Consider the following 16,816-nt stretch of genomic DNA (forward strand, 5'->3'; position numbering starts at 1 on the left):
TGTCTTCATGGCTCTTATGGTCTACTTGGTAGAGACATCCAGTTAGTGACAAGCAAGATAAATGAGTTCAGGCCATGGAGTTCAGGTCGTGGTTAACACTCTGAAGGAAAGACACAGAGCAACAGATAATGGAGATGCGGAGGCAGTTACCTGACTTGGTCAGGTGTCCCCGCTTTACTTTTGAGGACCCTCAGGGTCACAGAAATCCAGTGGCTCGCTCAAGGTCACAGCACACACCAGAGGCAGAACCAGAAATCAAAGCCGGTCTTTTTGGTTCCACAGCCTGAGACACTACATGGTTTTCGGTTTTACTCCCCAAGAAGTGGAATATTTTGGTTGGGTATCTGTTTATTTTGTTTGGATGGTTTATATCTGAGAACTGAGAATTAGTGCCTGAACCATCTGGGTAACGGCTTACTGCCGGGCTGCGCTGGACCACGTTGAATGATGTGGCTACTAGAATGGCTTGGGCCTGCAGGCGCAGCCTCTACTGGGTGCAGCCTGGAGTCTGAGTGGGCCTTTCCGTAGTTACCTCCGTGTGGTCTACCCTTCGTGGTTTCCAGGGCTGTGCCAATTGATATTATCCCAACCCTTTGAAAAAATGTCACTCATCCTGATTGAGATGGAGACACTGCGATTCTGAAGAGGAGTTAAGTGACTCACCTGAGCTGCGTGGATACCAAGTGCCTGGGACAGGACTTGAATGTGGTCCTCACAGTCTAAATCCTAAACTTATTCTACCTACTGTCTCCCTCCCAGGGTCCTCCCCACCTCCAGATGACCCCCTCTTCTCCAACCTGCGCCTCTAGGAGAACACTTCAGAGTGGCACACCCTCAATAAATGTTTTGATTGTAGGGGTTTGCTAATTGTTGGTGAAATTGTAGGGTAGTATCGAATCTCAGCAATTGACTCCACTTTGACTTGAATCAATGACTTACCTTTAGTAGTGGTATTTGGACACCTCAGGCCTTTTTATTTTTTTATTTAAAGTTTATTTTATTCTCATTTGAAAGAGAGAGAAACATCGATGTGAAAGACATCAATCGGTTGCCTCCCCCGTGTGCCCTGACTGGGGATGGAACCTGTGATCTTTTGGTTATGGGATGATGCTCCAGCCAACTGAGCCACACCAGCCAGGGCTTCATGCTTCTTCCAGTAAGTGAGGAGGACTCTCTTTGTTCAGAGAGCCTTTCTCCAGGTAGCAAGTACTGCTTTCACCTAAAAGGAGGTAGGTCCTGGTCTGAAGGAACTTGTCTTATTCATACCTTCTCTTTCTCTTGAAAGATGTATTATGAGTATTTCTTAAAACTTGAAACAAGTGAAGAGGGTTCTTCAATGTGCAGTGGGGATTTGAGGAGTGAGTGGAAATGCTGGTCCCTGGGGGAAATGTTCATGCCCCCTGCCATCCCCGGGTTTCTGGACACCAACTCTTCCCGATTTTCTCCTTGTCCTCTGGCAGATGCTCCCTGTCTCTTAGCTGCTCCCTGTCCAAGAACTGCCAAGTTTTGCAAAGCCAGGACAGACCCTTTTATCTCCCCACTGCTGGCTGTCTTCCAGGTGCATCTCATTCATTCATCCCTGCTGCTACGAGTAGCACCTTTGGGTAGGGGAGCTACAGCCTTCCTCCTTCCTGTCAGACTCTGCCTTCACCAGAATATCTGATACCTGCTTGATATCTTCCCTTGGCTCTCTTAAAGAAACTCAAACTCAGCTCGTGCAAACGGATTTTCATGCCCCAAACCTGTTGTTCACCTAGTGTTTTGCACCTCACTGAATATCACTATCTATTTCATTGCCCAAGCCAGGAGCTGGGGAGTTCACTCTTAACTCCACCACAGACGCAGTTCACTGTTTTAGCTCCTAGCCTGCGATGGTAGGGGCACTGTTCTCTCCATATTTACCACCCCTACTCTAGGCCAAGCTACACCAGACACCGTCTTCCCTCTGCTCCCCACTCACCACATAACAACAGACGGGTCCTTGCAGAAGGCAGATCTGATCATGTGAGTCCATGGCTTAACACTCTCCCGTTAATTCTTATTTGGAATAAAGATGGAATCCCATGACGTGACCTTGAGGGCCTGCTGAGTATGGACTCTTCTGCCCTTGGCCTCATGTTAATCTGCATGTGTCCACGCTCTCTCCACTCCAGCCAGGCTGGTCTCCACGCCAGAGGCATTCCTCACACTCTTCCTCCTGTCTAGAACCCTCCTTCACTCCTGGTTTGCTTGACTGAGTCACAAACACTTGGAATTCCCAATTTCTTATCACTGCTCAGGCCTACCTTTCTTGGGCTGGGTCTCTCTCCTGTCTACTCTATGACGTTGTACTTCTACTTTGAAGCCCTTTTAATACTCTACAATTTAAAACTTATATTCACGTGAGTATTAATCTCTCCTCCACAGACCTCTGACTTTTGTGAGTCCAAAGACCTCGCCTGCTCTTGCCCCCACTACCTATATAGTAATGGTCATTGTGGATTTAGCAGAGGTCTCCTTGTCAGGAGCAGTCAGTGGGGATTCCCACGAGGCTGCAGGGAATGAGAGCATTAGTCCCAGGGAGCTGGGTTGGAGTAATTGACCTGAATTGCTGTCACTACCAGCCCTGTCTTCACTGTCACCATCATCTCCACCACCATCACCACCTCCATCATCACCTTCACCACCATCACCACCATTATCACCATCATTACGACCTCCACCATTATCACCACCATCACCACCACCATTATCACCACCTTTATCACCACCATCACCACCTCCACCATTATTACCATCATCACCATCATCACCACCACTACCTCTACCACCATCACCTCTACCACTATCATCATCACCACTGCTATCATCTCCACCACCATTACCATCATCACCATCATCACTACCACCTCCACCACCACCTCCACCACAACCACCATCGTCACCACCACCACCTCCACCTCCTCCACCACCATCACCACCACCATCACCACCACCACCACCTCCACCTCCTCCACCACCATCACCACCACCATCACCACCACCACCACCTCCACCACCACCTCCACCTCCACCATCATCACCATCACAATAACCTTAGCTCCAGTGTCACAGGAAGGCCAGCTGGCACTTTCCTGTTATGGGACACAGCCAGTTGCTCATTAGTTTCCTGAGAACGCTCAGAGTTCTGATGAAGTTGCCTCAGATATTGATATTGTCAGTTGCTCTCTTTAAAAAATTGCTTTGGGCCTCACAGAGCTTAGGCCTTCAGTTTGAAGAACATATAAATCCTAAAAGTAATCATTGGGATCTCGTTTGTTCATTTAACAAATATTATTGAGGGTGTAACGTGTGTAAGGCACTGTATTAGAGGCTGGGGTTACAGTGTGCTCATGGAGCTTACAGTGGAAGGAAAGAGGAACAAACAAATAAGTCAGAAAATATGTCAGGAATGTAAGCACTATAATGAAAACAAAGTGATATAGTAGAGCCTGAGGGGACTGTTCTAAATTGAATAGTGCATTAATTTTTTTTACAGTATAAAAAGCGGCATTAAAATCTCAGTTGCTTATGACAACAAGGATTTATTCTGAGGTTCCTTATTTATTGCTGGGTTCTTCACTCACTTTAAACCAGAGATTGTCTGAGCTCATTCTCGGCAGACTCACTGGACCTCAGCAGAGCAAGTGGGTGAGCAGAAACGTGTTCTTAGACTATTAGGGCCTCAGCTCAGGCCTGGCCCACTGTCACCCACACCCCCGTGTCACTGGCCAGGGCAAGTCAGGTGACCGATACCCACAAAGAGGAGTTCTTGCCCTGCCTACAGCGAGAGGTGCCGAAAAGACACTGGCAAGAGTGCGGATGCTTCCTACGACTGGAAACAGAGAGCCGGGAACCATAATCAAGTCCACTCTGGACAGTGTGGGTGCCCTCTGCATAGGTGACATTCTGGCTCAGACCTAGACAAAGAGAAGGGACCAGCCCTGTGACAACCTCAAGGAAGAGCTCCAAGCAGGGGACCCAGCTGGAAGGTGGTCCCACAGCAGACGCAAGCTTGGAGGATTGGATGCAATGGAGAGAATTGAGCGTGGGTGGAGGCAGTGGCCGGGGGAGACTCGTAGGCAGCAGGCGCCTGATCGTGGGGGCCTGGTAGGTGATAGCGAGAGTTTGGGAAGAAAGGGTGTGACGTGTGTGCTTAATGTTTTCTAAAGAAAACTCTGGCCACGTCTGGTATCTGTTGTCTGGCATGTAGACAAATAGAGCAGGTCAGCTCTGAAAATCTACATGTGGATGACCTGAAACCCCAGAGGCTTTTTCTCAAAGGATGCAAAGGCTGCCCTGGGAAATTAGAGGATAAGGTTGCCCGAGCTCTGGTCTCTCAGCTTGTATTTGGCTAGAGACCCTGCCCCCCAGGACTGCACCTCCTCAGGGAGCCACATGACTTGTCCCAGAGAAAGAGAGTTCAGGGTGGGCCCCAGATATGTATGCCACTCCAACACAACCTCCTAATTCAGAGCAGAAGCCTCAATAAGGAATCACTTTAGAAGAAAGGCTGTGCTTTAATTTATTGTTTTTTTTCCCCCTAAAGTTTAAACATTCTCTGCACTTGAGTGGCTGTTGCTTATGCATCTGACTTATTTAGGCAATTTGCTATTGTGTGTGTGGTCCAATCCAGCCTGTTTCAGTAAAGTGGATGTTAGAGGCTTGGAAATTGTCCAATGGGCATTGTGTGTATGTGTCTGTTGGGGGGAGAGGCTGTGCAAGGAAGGAGGGAGGGAAGAGAGAGAAGATAGGGAGGAAATGAGGAGGTGGAAAGAGGGAGAAGGAAAGAGAGAAGAGTGAGTGAGAAGGAGAGAGAGAGGGTGAGAGAACTTTTAACCAGCAACTCAAGCATGGTGTTCACAGATGAATCATATACATTTAATTTGAAGAATGGATTTTTTTTAACATTTTGGATATTGTCAGTCATATTGCAAGCATACGGACATGGTTTAAATTAGCATTGTGGAAGCAATATACTGCAGAGGAGTGCGTGACTGAATTACTAAGAGCAGAGCACAAGGACCAAGCACAGGGCCATCTCAGCAAACAGACTTTCTACGGAGCTTTTCGCCAGCTGCGTCCCTGGTCATTGAGCACAACGTGTAACTGTTTGCGCAGGGACTATTTTGGGAAAAGACAGTCATTTCATCAAGGGTGCAGCTTAGGTTTGAGATATTGTTTGGATCTCTTGCCAAGAAATTGGCGTCCAAAAATTAAATATGAAAAATGTGAAGAGAATCGGAAACTAAGGCAGAGAATGCTGGTCCCCCAATTTTAACTCTTGCTAACCTGCTCTAAAATAGTATGGCCGGGCACTAATTCTATCACGTAAGAAATAGATACTGTGCTCTGTACTCTAATTCCTGTAGTGCTCTTACGGATACGTAGAAATATCAAAGTTTAGAAGTAAAAAAGCTAAGATGACGTCTTGGTTTCATCACTTGTGCACCGTGTGAGATTGGGCAAATCGTCTCACTTCTTCAGGCCTAAGTTTACTCGACTGTAAACTGAGAGTGATAGTGAACACCTGCCAGTTTTTGAGGAGAATAAATGAGATTGTGTTTATGAAAGACCTTTTTCAACTTGCGCATATGTGTCAATATGCATGATGGCTTTGGCTGATGGTAGTGATGAGCTGAGGGTCAGCAGTGAGGACCAGCGCCATGAAGAGTTAGGAAATGGGGATTTAAAGGCTTTTGAAAATTCCTGGGGCTATTGAACCAAACAATGGAAGAAAGAGGCTGGGGCAAATGCATCACAATAGCTCCGCCGTGGGGGAGCGGGTTTGGAAAACGGTGGGAAGCAGATTGTGACCAAAGGCAAGGAAAAATACAATGAGAACAAATCTACAACAGGTTTAAATCTGATGTCTTCTGAACCTCATAAGCCAATAAAATACTTTAAGCCCCTCATCTTGTTCTCATTTCCACATATTACAGGCCCATCCGTTTGGGATGGTCAACAGTTCCCTCAACAGAGAGAGAAACACCAGATGCTTAGGAGCAGCTACAGGTGAAAGGCACTGGGTGGAGGAGGTGTGAGGTGTCCAGGGTAGACACCCTGTTGGTAAACAGGAGCCAGGTAGGGCCTGTAGCAGGACACAGTTACTCAGCAGGTACTTATTGTATCAATGAACAAATGCTTTACAAGAGACAAAAGGAGGATTTAGGGTCCTAGAATCCAACTGTGCTCATTCTTCAAGTCCCAGCTGAAGTCTCACCCCATCTGTGTGGTCTTTCCACCCAGTAGGCATCCTTTTCACGCTGGTTCTCACAGCTTCTGGCATTGAGGAGACTCCTTTGGGCCAGTCTTTACTCAAGTCTATATGCCATGCTTCTCTTTAGTCTGTTTTTAAAATTAAGAGGGTTTTAATTTTTTTCTGGAGTGTTGCTCGTGTACCTGGGGCTGCCCTTTGCACTAAAGGCCCAAAGAAGAAAGGGTCCCCCACAGTTGTGGAGTTCACAGCCTGGAAGGGAAGATCATGGTAAAAAACCCAACTTGTCTCCGAAGAAGATTTACGAATGGCCTAAAAGCCCATGAAAAGATACTCCATAGCTTTAGTCATTAAGGGACCACAAATCAAAGCCACAGGGAGCCCTGGCCAGTGTGGCTCAGTCGGCTGGAGTGCCATCCCATAATTGAAAGGTTGTGGTTCGATTCCTGGTCAGGACACATACCTAGGTTGTTGGTTCAATCCCCTGTCCAGGAGCAAACAATCCCTGGCCCAGGTGCATACAGGAGGCCCCCAATCTGTGCTTCTCTCTTGCATTGATGCTTCTCTCTTTTCCTTCCTCTCTCCCTAAAACAATGAAAAATGTCCTTAGGTGAGCATAAAAAAACAAACAAAAAACCACAGGGAGATACCGCTTCCTATCTGCTAGGATGGCTATGGCTGTGCGCACACAAGCCGGAAGTAAGTGTCGGTGGCAATGTGGAGAAATTGGAGTGCTTGTGTGCTGCCGGTGGGAACGTATAACAGTGCAGCCTCTGTGGAAAACAGTCTGGAGGTTCCTCAAAAGTTAAGCATAGAGTTAGCATATGGGCTAGCAATTCCGCTCCGAAGTGTATGCCCTAGAGAACTAAAAACAGGTGTTCGAACGGAATCTTATACGTGAGTGTTCGTAGTGGCACTACTTACCATAGCCTCAATATGGAAGCATCCTAAATGCCTAGCAGCTGATGGCTGGCCAGCAGTGGCATACGGTCAGTCATGAAAAGGAGTGAAGTACTACTGCATGTTACAACACGGGTGCACCTCCAAAACACGTCAGGGGAAAGATGCGAGTCACAAAAGCCCCCTACTGAATGATTCCACTTACGTGAACTACCAAGCCCAGGTAAGTCTGTGAGACAGTGAGGTCAGTGTCCCCAGGGTGAGGGGAGGAAGGAATGGGGAGTGACCGCTCTGTGGGTGCAGGGCTTCCCTTTGGAGGGAAGCACGTGGAATTACCGGTGATGGTTACACATCACTGTGACTGTACTTAATGACACAGAATTGTACACTTTAAGTGGTTAATTGCCCCCCCAATGAAGAGAAATAGTTACAAGAAAACTCCAGTAACTATTCATGGCTTACAAAGAGGTGTAAGAGGTGCGTGGTCCCGGCACTGCGGGCAGGCGGGTGGAGAGAGACCGCCTCTGTCTGGGGGTGTCGGATGGGACAGGTGTGTGGAAGGAGGTGGCCTCATCTGAGTAGCCTCTTGAAAGGGAAGGGGCTGTGCTCCAGGTAGAGGGAGCCATGCAGGTAGGAGCATGGAAGTCTGACCGAGCATGGTTTGTTTTTGGAACATGAGTCTTCTTGCAGGTTGGTGAGCGGGATGGGCTGATGGAAATCGTGTGATGGAAAAGCAAGAGGCAACATTTTGCTCACTTACCATGTGCCAGGCAGCATGCGAAGGGCTTTGTGCATCAAGCCACTTAATCCGGCTAACAACTCTGGTCTTTTTGCCAGTCTTCCCTGTGATGACAGGGAGCGTGAGAGACAGTAACTCACCTGACGTCATACGGAATCTTCACTTTACAATGACATCAGGGGAACACACAGTCAGGAGTTTGTACGAAGGCGGGCCCGAAGCTCCAGCCCTCCCACTTAGTGCCTCCTTATAAGAGGTTCAGTGGTGAATTCAGGGATGGCAGGAGAAGCTCTGTTCCTGGGACTGATGTAAATCTGTTTGTGTTAGCCGGCATTCTTTAGTGAAAGGAGACCAGTAGAAGATCCTCTGTCATCTGTCTGTCTGTCTATCCATCTATCTGCAGAAGGAGATTCAGTATGATAAGGAATTGGCTCACAAAAGTCTGGAGGCTGGGAACTCGTGCAAGCTGGAGACCCAGGAGAGCTGGTGGTATAATGAAGTCTGAGTCCCAAGGCCTAAAAAAGCAGGGAAGCCAAGGGCAGGAGACCGATGTCCCAGCTCCCACAATCAGGTCTGGGACCACAGTCATGTCCCAGCTCCCACAATCGGGCAGGAGGGGGGCAAATTTTTCCCTCCTCTTTGTTTGTGTTCTCTTCAGGCCTCTGCCCATTGGGTGACACCCACCCACATCGGGGAGGGCAAACCCACTCTACGGAGTCCACTGATTTAAATGCTCGTCTCTCCTGGGACACCCACACAGACACTCACCAGTATGCTCAGCCAACTCTTGGGGCACCCTGAGGTCCAGTCAGCCTGACACATAAAGTTAACCATCACGCGCGTGTGGCTGATCTCTTCTATGTTGAGTTACGGAAGACGGTTGTGAGATTGTGTTGCTTTTTATTACAGTTTAAAAAATAGTTAAGATGTATTTAAGCAGATCTAGGCCAGACTTCTGTGGGTTGCTGGGGTTGCTGGGGTCAACAGAACACAGCTTGAAAATCCCTGCTCAGCTGATCTTATCAGAAGCCATTTGTCCCCGTGGAATCACACCACGAGTGCCTCTTACGTCTCTGCTAGATTACCGTCTTCTCTGGGCCGGTGGAATAGGGTGTCAGAGATTGTTCCATCAGTGACAGGCTGGTCTTCAGGTTGAACTGCTGTGAGTCGAACTTGGTAAATGACTATTCACCCGTTTTATTACGTATTTCTGCAGTGTCTCTTTATGAGCAATTTTATTTTTGACCTTTGTAACTACTACAAAATTCCTTATAAAAAGTCTTATAGGTTAGATTTACAGAAAAATCGCAAAGATAAAAGAGTTTCTATGGATTCCACACACAGTTTTCCCCACTAGGAACATTTTATGGTCCTCTTGTGGTGCACTTGTCACAATGAATGAGCGCTGATACGTTGTTATTAAGCAAGTCCATATTTTATTTAGATTTTTTGGTTTGTTTTTATCTAACATCCTCTTTCCATTCGAAAACCCCGCTTGGGACACTACACTGCATTGCGTTGTCACGCCTCCTTAGGCTCCTCTCGGTGGTGACAGTTCCTTGTTTTTGGCAACCTGGATGGTTTTGAGGGGTGCTGGTCAGTGGCTTGGTAGTCTGTCCCTCAACTGGGATTTTCCTGATGTTTTTCTCATGAAGAGACAGGGAGTTATGGGCTTTGGGAGGTAAAGTGCCATTTTTCTCACATCCCGTCAAGGGGAACATACATACGGTCAACACGACTCATCGCTGCTGATGCTGGCCCTGACCACCTGGCTGAGGTTGTGTTCGAAAGGGTTCTTCCTCCACCTTCACACTGTGCTCCCAGGAAGGAAGTCTGCGTGAAGGAGTGGGAAGTTACACTCGACCTCTTGAGCATTATATCATCTTTTAATTTACCTTCTTTCTGTTCTCAGTGAAGGAGACTATTTGCTCAGTAGAAAGTGAGAATTATCTGCATGGTTTTTCCACAGAGGAGCTGTTGACATTGGGGGGAGGGCGGTTCTTGATTAGGGGGCTCTTCCCGTGCATTGTAGGGTGCTTACCAGTACCCCTGACCTCTGTGCACTAGTAACAATAACAAGTAACAAGCCACTTCCAAGCACCAAAAGGGCTTCTATGCATTTCCACATGTCATCCTGGGGGCAAGGGTCCCCCCTCCCTGCCCACTCTGATGCCACTGTAAGACAGCTTTCTAAAAAACAGAAACTCTAGTAAAATAAAATGTTATTCCCTCTCCAGGCACAAACCTATTATACCCCAGAGAGAATGCCCCCGTTCATGAGTTAAACTTGACGCAGCACGCACGCAGGAAATGCATGCATTTCTGCAGTACCCAGGTGCTGTCCAGTGCCAGGGGCAGAGCCCAGGACAAGAGGGGATGGTGCTGCCCTGGGCACGCAGCTCCCTCAGGACACAGCATGGGTGGTGCCCCTACGGCTGTGCAAGGCAGCTTGACTGAATTTACAGACAGTAGATTCCTGCTGCGCATCCTTCTGTGTATCGGTCAGGGTGGACAAGGTTACGCTATGGTAACAAACATCCTACAAATCTCAGGGGCTTAAAACATCCAAGATTTATTTCTCCTTCACGGTACCTGTCCCGTGAGGGTGAGAGATGACTCCCACCTTCGGAGCTACGTAAGAACCCGGGATGCCGGGGCTGTGTCTGACCCGTGTTTCACAGTCTCCAGGGCAGAGAAGAATGTGCACTGAACTGTCTCACGCCAGCAGTCGTCTATTTCTGGAAGGGACATTCATCATTTCACATACTTTTCATTGGCCAAACCAAGTCACAAGGCCGTGCCTAACTTTAGCAGGCAGGAAGGGACCATTTCACCATGAACCTGGGAGGAGAAGAGCCAGAATACTGGAGAACTGTCCAAGTGACCACCACAGCTTGGCAATACAAAGGAAAAAAACAGGCGCTATCATGGCTCGGCTATTATTGGCAAATCCATCTGTCAATAGCCCACGGGACACCTTCATTCCTTGACGACAAGGCCTCGAAAATATTTGTTGACTCAAATGAATATGCAAAAACATCCAGAATTTCTTTCAGGGAGAGAAAGTTGCCCAAAGGGTCACCAGGGGAACTGATGTTCCAACTCAGTCGAACACCTAGGTTTAGGGTTTGGCTGTGTTTGAACGAGTCCTTGGGCATGTCTCTCCCCATGACTAACTTATGCAATAACTTACCATCTAGCTGTGTGACAGAGAACTGTGGAAGCAGAGTTGCGTGTGAAGAGTTTTGTACAGGTGTCTCTGGGAGGAGACATGAGATTCCCTCTATCTCCCAGCTTGCCTCCATGGACCGAGAGCCCTAGGGAGAGAGCAAGCTGCAAATGAGGAGCCAAAGGAGCTGCTGTGACAAAGTGCAGGGCAAGATTCTGGATATAAGTAGTGCAGCATGGGCACCTTGAGGGTGCTGGGGCTCCCTGGGGTGCAGAAGGGCAGGCGCCCCCTCATGCCTCCACAGAGAGGCAGTGAGGCCCTGTACGATGCTGCCATGGCACTGCCCTGGCAGCAAAGGAGGAGGTTCAGGGTGCCAGGGGCCCCCCCGTGAGGCTGGAGTGGGGGCCTAGGTGGGCTGCCTCTGTGGTCTCCCAGAAGTCACTGGAGAGGACCAAGGCAGGGGGCTGATCTCTTTGAGATGAGCAGCTGCAGTTTCTGTGCCAGAGAGTCACAGTAATGAAATGTAATCTCACTGACACCCAGAATCTTGTGAAGCCTGGGGAAGCTGCAGTTCTGGGAGGATTTAAGAAAGATTTTAATGAGCACATGGAAGGAAAGGACTGGACTAAACCGGCTGGCTGACGGGCAGACCTGTGAATTGCAGCCTCACAAAAGGGTCCTTTAATTCAGACCTTGGTTCTCCTTGAGCAGAATAGCTCTTCTTTGCTGTTACATCTCGGTGTTAGCGGTGATATTGGCTGTGAGGTTAAAAAATGAGCCAAATACTGGATAGTTTGGTTTAATGGCCCTATTGTGAAACTAAAGTATTGCTTAGAGATAGAGTGTGTGTGCACACATGTGTAGAAACACATGTGTGTGTTATGTTTAGAAACTACCACTGAGGTACACCTATATCACAGTATGCGTGGGTGCAACTGTTTATAATGGGCGTGCCTTGGTTTATGTGTATTTGCCTGCTGTGTACCTCCTGCCTAGAGCTCTTCATGGCCACAAGTGCCCTGCTGATTAGAAGAGTGTGGTTCAGGACTTGAGTCAACTAGCACCTTGGCTTTCATGAAGCAATGAGGTCGGATTGCTTGTCTCCTGGGAATGGGGAGACATTTCCTTCTCATCCACGAGGTTTCCAAGGCTAAACTGCTGTTTGTGGTGATCTGCTATTCATTCATGTGGGCAAGTTTATTGTTGCTAATTGCCTGTGAGTCAACAACCATACCTCGTTTACCAGGAGAAAGCGGCCCACTCGAGTGTACACACGTCCAAGTTTCTTTAAGAATGAAAAGCATAGAGAAGCATCTTTGAAGTCATCAGCCTCCAGACGAGAGTGGCGCATGTCCCCAGAAGCACCATCGCTGGTGTGCAGAGTAACCCAGAACTAAAGTCTGAGATGTAATTAACCCAGAGCTGCTGGACTCAGGGAGGAAGGTGATTATTCCCCCAAAGATGTAATTATTGATAAGCTGAAGACATAAATGAGGGGAAAATGTGATTGTGGATCTAAATAAGGAGCAACAATCACACAAAAAAAAATAGAATGTACAACTTTCAGTCAATGAGTTTGATCCATCCAACGGAAGGCAGGAAAGGAGGAGAAAAAGAGAAAAGAAAAGAAAAGAATTGAAGAGAACATAAAATACTATGGCAGAAATATTTCTAATGTAGCATAATCACAGTGAATTTAACACACCGATCAAAAGACAGAAGTACAATTGAATACAGAACATAAAATCTGGCAATATTTTGTCAATAAGGGAGTAGGGAAAGAAAAGATTTTGGTTAGGCTAAAAATTATAAGAAAAGTATATACTAAGCAAATGTAAATGAAAAGAAAATGGAAATAACAACATTAGTATCTAATTAAATAGAATTAGAGGCAAAAACCATTGAAGGCCAACAGGGGTGTGATGTATTTGTAAGTGTAACAATTGAGTAAGAATAATTAGTCACAATGAACATAAATGCACCAGATAATGTCATCTTAAAATGGATGAAATGGCAGAATTATGGGAAGAAACAAATAAGTTAACACATGTGGACAGGAATTTTAAAACAGCTCTTTCGAACTGATAGGTTAAGCGGACCAAAGCTAAGCAAAGATGTAAAAGATCTGAACAATACATGTAGCTGAGAAACTAATAGATGTGTGTGGAATTCTATATTCAACAAACAGTAAAGATACTTTTATTTTAGAGACGGATCATTCACAAAAAAATGACACTTCTCTAGCCACATAGGAAGCTTCTGCATTCCAAAGAATGCTATGTAATGTAGAATACATTCTCAGATCAAGATGCAATAAAATGAGAAATCAATGTCAACAGAAAGCTAAAAATAGCTCATATGTATAAAACCTAAATAACCCAGGTTAAAACAGAAATCATATGGCAAATTATAAAATACTGAAAAACAAATAACTACCCATCATAATGTCTAAGATAGCTAAAGTACTTACTTGGAAACAAGTCACCTAAAGGTTCAAGGGGAGCAGTTGGAAAAAGAACAAACCCAGAGGAACAATGAGAGTTTTATAATAGGCTTGAGATAAGAAATTTAAAAGATACTAAAAACAATAGAGAAGATGAACAAAACCAAGACCTGGTACTTTGAAAACATCACAAGAAAGAGACCCTCTGGCACATAAAATCAGGGTAAGGAGAGAATAAACAAATACCAAAAATACAGGTGAAAAACAGGGAAATAAAGTAGACGCAGCTTAGAAAAAGTTATGAAATAATATGACGAACAAACATTCATCAATAAATATGAAAACTGCATGACATGGGCACATTTCTGGAAAAATATGAAATGCCGAAACAGGAGAAGAAAAACTGGAAAAATTGAATAGACCTATAAGCAATAGTGAAATAAAATGAAGCTCTTTTCCCCCACAGAAGTCCCTGATGTAGTTGTTTTTATAGTTAAGTTCTACCAAAGTTTTTTTAAAAAATGGACAACCCTGGGAAACAGAAAAAGAGTAAAAGCATCATGAATCATTTCATGAGACTAGTGTACTCTTGATTCAAAATTCTGTCAAATGCAGTACAAAAAGCTCATTTGATTTTTGAACAAAGATGTGAAAATAGAGAATGAAACATTAGGTACAAATACAAATGGGTAAAAGTCAAGGAGGATCGTGGAGAGTTTGGGCCAGAAAAAGCAAAGATGGTTCAGCCTCCGAAACCATATGGCTGCGTCGGTCCAAAGAAGAAAAATCACGTGATCATCTCAGGTAGAAAAACTCACTGTTATAAAGTTCACCATTCATTTATGATAAAATCTCTCGCAAATTATGTCTGGAAGGGAACTGTGTTAATATAGTAAAGGTTTATGGCCCTGACCTACAGCATCCAACACACTTCAGAGAAACTTCAGACTCGTCCCCTTAAAGGTCAGAAGCACGAGCTGCTGGTAGCAAAAGTCTCCACATCTCTGCAAGATAAAACCAAACCCACACAGAACTTTAATCTCATGACCGGGAGGAGGGTTTTAAATTGCCATTTGCCAATGCTGTGATGTAAGTAGAAGTCTGTCGGTATCAACAGAAGAATATTAGAAGAAGGGAGATGAGGGACTTTTGCCAGACAAGATGAACTCAGAAAAATCCGTCTTGTCTCTCCATACCACCAGCAGCCGATCAGGGAAGAAACAAAAAAAACCTAAGATGTCTTCATAACAGCAGTAACATTTAAAAATATTTAGGAATGAGCAAAGAATATATGTGCTATCTATGGATAATATTTTCCAGTTCATTTTTTTGAGGGGATTGACACATTTTTCTACATACAGAAGGCTGTAGGTCCATGAATAGCTAAGTTACTTTGGGAAAGAAGAGGAGGGAGGCAGACTTCCGTGACCAGATATTAATGAATGGCACAAAAACGGAGAAGTAAGAAGAGTATTATGGGTACAAGAACAGGGAAGTGGGCCTATTGAACAGAAATAACATATTGTGAAGAAGGTAAATGGGCAAGAAGGCAAATTGCTTTCTGGAAGGTGTTGAGAAAATTGGCTCACCATACAGAGAAAGCAAAGCCAGATCCCTGCCTTACACCGTATACAAAGTGGACCCTGGGTGGAGGGAGAGCCTAAGTGTGAAAAGTAGAGCCAGAATGCTGATAGGAGAACATGTAGGACCTCGGGGAAAGGAAGGACTCCCTCCAACATAATCTCAGAAGACCGAACCATTGATGGTTCTCATTACACTAAAAAAGGAGTTATGTTTTTAAAAGACAGCACAAAGTTAACACATTCGAGATTAGAAAACGTATCTGCAATATCTAAGACCGATGAGAAGCCAATATAGAGACTAACCAGAAAAAGAGAGAAAAGCCGATAGGAAAATCACGAGCGAAGGAAATGAACAGCAATCTACATGAAGGGATAAACCTGCATGGCCGGCAAACACATGATGAGATGCTCAGACTCAGTAACACAGAGAAACGTGAATCAAAACAAGAACGGGATAGCATTCTGTTTCCATTAAGATCAGCAAAAATGGAAACCAGTTTAATAGGATAACACATGGGTGGGCAGGCCATGGGGTAATGGAACCCTGTTGCCCTGCTGGTGGGAATGGGCACTGGTCAGGCTGCCATTTGGAGCAGGACTCACTCAAAGGACGTATGTGTTCATGCAGGGACTCAGAATCCCACCCACCTGGGGGTGATCCCACAGAAAAGTCTTTATGTGAGTCCAGATGAAGACAGGGATGTAAATGTCCGCTGCCTTTTGCCGGCATCACGGGGAAATGGAGTCTACCTGGGGGTCAGTTACAGGGGAAGTAGTTCAGTGAAATGTGGTGGGTGGGTAGCCTGCAACACGACGCAGCAGACGGGGCCGCAAATCGATGTGCTTGCAGCAGCAGATACAGCGCTTTGAGGCACGGTGCCGAATAAAAGAAGGAAAATCAACGTGGGCCATAGCCCAGAGCCACTTACATAAATTAAATACATAAACACACACACACACACACACACACACACACACACACACACACACTCTTCTATATTTTACAGAGACACCTGCAAATTTGAGGGTTGTAGGTATTGTTGCAGGGTTGGGTGGGTGGAAGGAAGGGAACGGGAAATCAGAAAAAAAGAAAGGCATGACATGAATAAAGTAACAGAGTGGATTTGCCTGGATTGATGATGACAGTGGTTATAAGGTAAATTTGACCATGGGCCCCAGACACCCAGAAAGCAAGGCATAATAACTCTATGCTTGTACATCTCTACGAGTATTTTCTTGTTTGCCACCAAACCTGGATAACTGTAGATGGGAGGTCTGTTTATGTCCACGTCACCGATGGAAGAAAGCGCTACATTTCCGGTTGTGCAGTTTGGAGGGAACAAGTGGTCTGCACCCTTCATTTAGGGAGGCCCCACCGAGGGCTCATCTCCTGTTCCTAGTGCTGGCTTTTCCTGGGGGTCCCCCTGGAGCCAATAGGAAAATTCCACGGAGACCTTCTGTTTTCAGGGTCAAGGCTTCAGAGAAGGCACCTCCCTGCCCTGTCCCTGCTTTGCCTTTATGCAGACTTTCCCATTGATTGATGCTTTCCTTCCCGTCAAACTGCATGTTATAATGTTATAATATAACATTGGCAACTTAATGATCCGAAATCTGATCCCCTGGCCATCCCAGCAGGCAAATGTGGTTGTTAAGGGCAAGCAGGTCCTCAGACGATGTCCAGGTTTCCTAGATAATAACTTCTCAAGATTGATTTATTTTCATTAAGAGTCTGTTAGATTGTTTAAGT

This window comes from Desmodus rotundus, chromosome 4 (assembly GCF_022682495.2).
Source record: "Desmodus rotundus isolate HL8 chromosome 4, HLdesRot8A.1, whole genome shotgun sequence".
NCBI lineage: Eukaryota > Metazoa > Chordata > Mammalia > Chiroptera > Phyllostomidae > Desmodus > Desmodus rotundus.